Source organism: Plecotus auritus, assembly GCF_963455305.1.
Source record: "Plecotus auritus genome assembly, chromosome: 9".
In the NCBI taxonomy this organism is placed as follows: Eukaryota; Metazoa; Chordata; class Mammalia; order Chiroptera; family Vespertilionidae; genus Plecotus; species Plecotus auritus.
In genome coordinates this window covers 153,982,103-153,985,939 of record NC_137783.1, presented here as the reverse complement: position 1 = coordinate 153,985,939, position 3,837 = coordinate 153,982,103, and positions in this window count along the sequence as shown.

The following is a 3,837-nucleotide window of genomic DNA, read 5'->3' as shown; positions in this document are numbered from 1 at the left end:
TGTGATAGTATCAGCAGAGGGCATCACTCCACAGAATACACAGGTGTCCGTCCAAGATGTAAGCTCATGCTTTGAATAGTGATAAAGGCAGTGTTTATTAAAGTGCATTTCATTTTCACAACGGAGCTGCCAGCTGGTAACGCGTGTATACGTTTTGGGGGGTCACTCTGTATAGACCCACAATGCTCTTTTACCCCAAACAAAATTAACAACTCCAATCTCACCTAAGATGTAGTTCGTGCTGAAATCTTCCTGACGCTCTCAAATAATGCCTTTGAACAGCTTATTTATTCAAATCAGGATCTAGAAAATGGACACGTGTTAAAATGGTTGTTATTTCTTAAGATTTATAATAAGTAACAGCCCCCCCCCTTTTTTAGGGCCTTTACTTGTTTGAAAGGTGGAGGGGGTGGGGTTGTTGACCTGAAGAATGCCTCAAGGAATGGTTTTAAATGATTGCTTCCTTGTGCCTTTATCTGTCAGCGATTTCAACCGGCGCCACAAGAACATGTAAAATGTGCAACCCCCCCAAAAAGCACAGAACCTGACTAATACCATCATTTCGGGAGCACGGACCCCTTTTCCTAGATGGTCAGGTTACAAAATTACAGCAGCCAACACAGCAGCCGTCGCTGTGGGCGAGTCAAAATCATACCTATTTTTTATGTCAGATCAGCAAATGCATGTTTTCGGTGTGTCGCGGCGTGTTGGGAAGCAGTGTACGCGCCATGAGGACAGAGGGGCCGACCCCGCTGAGCTGTGGGGTTCCCGAAAACGGGCCGTGAGGCCAGGACGCGCGATGGAACCGTTTCGTTGGACTGCCTCTCGGTGGGGCCACACGTTTCCCGCCGCAGGCGTCCAGAGGCACGGCCTCCCTGGCTGCGGCCCGACAGGTGCTGGGCGTGGGCTGCGGGTCCCGGTGCAGCCCGCTCACCCATTCACGACCAACTTCCATCGGCTGCCAACCTGGGCTTAGCCCCCCCCGCTCCCCTAGGGGTGCAGGACGGGATCTCCCAAGGCTGCCGCGCCCTCCGCATTTAACGGAGGGCGTTCTTCCCTGCGCCCCTCCACCAGCTATTCGATCCGCAGCTCCGTGCAACGCACTTCATGCAGCAAATTAGCCATCAGCGCGTTGAGGGTTCCCCTGCCACTCTGTGACCGGAATGCGTGGGCACGCCGCCTCCTCCCGCCCTGGCAGACGTGAAAGGCGCGGCTTCTCAGACGGTTCATTTGCTTCCAGCGAGTAAAGGCGATGCTCGCACTGCCCTGCTCTGGGCCAGCGGAAGCCTCTGCGCACCGATCCCCGAGCCCACGTCGGCCGGACCCTCTGGTCTGGGAGATGCGGCCCAGGCTGCGGCCCGTGGCCGGAACCCGCCCTCGCTTCCCAAAGCCCTGCGCCCTCGGCCAGGAACGGGATGGAGGCCGCCAGCCCGGCCTTGGGCTGCTCCCTCGAGTCCTGGGCTGGGAAGTAGGCATTTTTAGAACAAAAACAGTGAGCGCAGACATTTCCAGTTCAGGCCTAAGACGCGTGGTTTCCTCCTTGGGTGTGACACCCGCATCTCTCCCTGAACCTCCTGCATCGTGACTGGCTGCGTGAGCCTGCCACACACGTGTCCTGGCGTTGAAGTCACTGGGGCAGCGCCACCGACACGGGCCGCGGGGCCGGGTCAGATTTCCTGTGTGTGTCCTTGTCTTTGGTTTGTCTGTCTGTCCCTAGAACACACCTGACGGTGCACAGTCGTTGGAAAGCCCCGCAAAGTGCTATTTGCTCTGTGCGGCTGCGTCCCATGAGGCCCGCTGGTTCCAGTTGCTCTCCACGGGAGGCTGGGACTTTTTTAATTTCTGAACTGTTTGTACATCCAGAGAGCCGATGTCGTCACTCAAAGAGCCATGTTTCCTAGCGCAGGAATATAGGTCGCTGGCAAGCCTTACGTCTCACAGTCAGGAACAGAGGCCACTGCAGTTCAACCCAAAGGAATGCCTTAGACTCCCGCCCCCGTGCCCCCCGAGAACCGCCAGCCCCCTCCTCTCACATCTCTTGTGGGAGCAGTTCCTGCAGAGGGAAGCCTGCATCCGCCTCTTCGTGGCGCGGCCACGGCAAACCTGCCGAAGGCGCCACCCAGGGCCCGCGGGGCGCCACGGTGTGAAGGCGCGGACGCTCAGCCAGGCCCCGCGGCTGAGGTTGGGGCAAAGCGCCGAAGACACGGAGGCTCTTTCTCCTCCATCCGCTCTTCCTGGTCTCGGGGAGGCGTGGGGGCGGGGGGGTTCCCGTGTTTGTTTGTTTGATTCCCTAGCACGTTTGCATGGCGGCAAAGTCGAACATAAACTATAAAAGCCTCACTCCCACCCTGCCCCTCGCCTGAAACTGCAATTGTTATTAGTGTTTTGGTTCATTCCTCCGTGGTTTCTCATTGAAAACATACATGTACGTGTGTCCGTCTAGGCGTGTGTAAAGCAGCGCGTCGCAAACACTCTTCTGCCTCTTTTACTTTTTTTTGTTAATCCTCACCTGAGGATATTTTCCCATTGATTTTCTAGAGAGTGGAAGGGGGGCGGGGAAGAGAGAGAGAGAGAAGAGAAAAACATCGACATGAGAGAGACACAGCTATTGGTTGCCTCCTGCGCGCACCCCAACTGGAACCAGGGGTCGAACCTGCAACTGAGGTACGTGCCCTTGACCGGGAATAGAACCCTCCACCCTCTGGTGCTCAGGCTGACACTCTAACCACTGAGCCCACTGGCCAGGACTGTCCCCTTTTTAAAAAAGCATCAATATTCCCTCAAAATCCGGCCCATTCATTCCTCTTCCCATCTGCGTTGTACCCAGGGGGGTCCATCCCCTCCATGGGGGTCAAATCCACAAACTGACTTCTTATGTGGCCATGGGGAGGGGGCGGACACAGAGCCCCCAGCCCACCTGCCACTCAGCCTGGGGCGAGGCCAGCCTCCGTGCTGGGGACAGACCTGGACGCTGTCTCGCGGGCCCCGAGGCCTGGAGGCCTGGGGGGATGCACACGCTCCCCTCTCCTGGCCCGGCCGGAAGGATGGCAGGTGCTGGGTAGCCCGTTCTCAGGCTGAGCAGGAGCTCTGGGCCTGCCAGCTCCCTGGAGGCTAGGACCACGGCGCCTTCTGACTTTCCAGCACCCAGCCCAGCCCAGCTGCTGGGCCCTCAGGACTGCTGGGCGGGGAGGAGACCCCCTGTGCACGCAGGCACCGCTCTCCTCCAGCAGCAAGGTCGCACGCTGGTCACGCTGCTCTCGCCCAGGTTTCTGAAGTAGACTGGATGGCAAGCACCCCGATTTGGGCCGTCCGTCCCATCAGCTAACGCCACGCCTACATCCGTGGGCTCCCCACCGTCTTCCCTCTGCCGGGTGACCCCCATTCCTCCCGGCACGCTCCTCCCCCATGCAGACACAAAGCGCAGCTCAATGGTGGCTACAGGAGGACATGAGACCCAGAACGTCAGGCATGGCCCCCAGCACTTGCTTTTATGACATGATTAGCATGTTTTACCTCCAAGCGAGCACGGTCTCCCCACACCTGCGGAGGTCATGTGGTTTGGGTTTGTCCCCCAGCCATGCCCCAAGAAGAGAGTACGATAGAGATCTCTGAATTCCGAACTTTTTCTCAGTTTTCCCCTCACACCGCCCCCCAATTCAGAACGCTGCTGGGAATAAAGATCTTATCGGGAGGCTTGCAGTGTTTTATCGGGGCCATCAGCAGCCCTCCCCGCAGATAACAGCACAGGTCAGAGCGTATATATCGGCAGCGCTAGACCATCCCCACACGCTCCAAACCCGAGCCTTCCGGAGGACTCCACGCGGGGAAGAACGCACG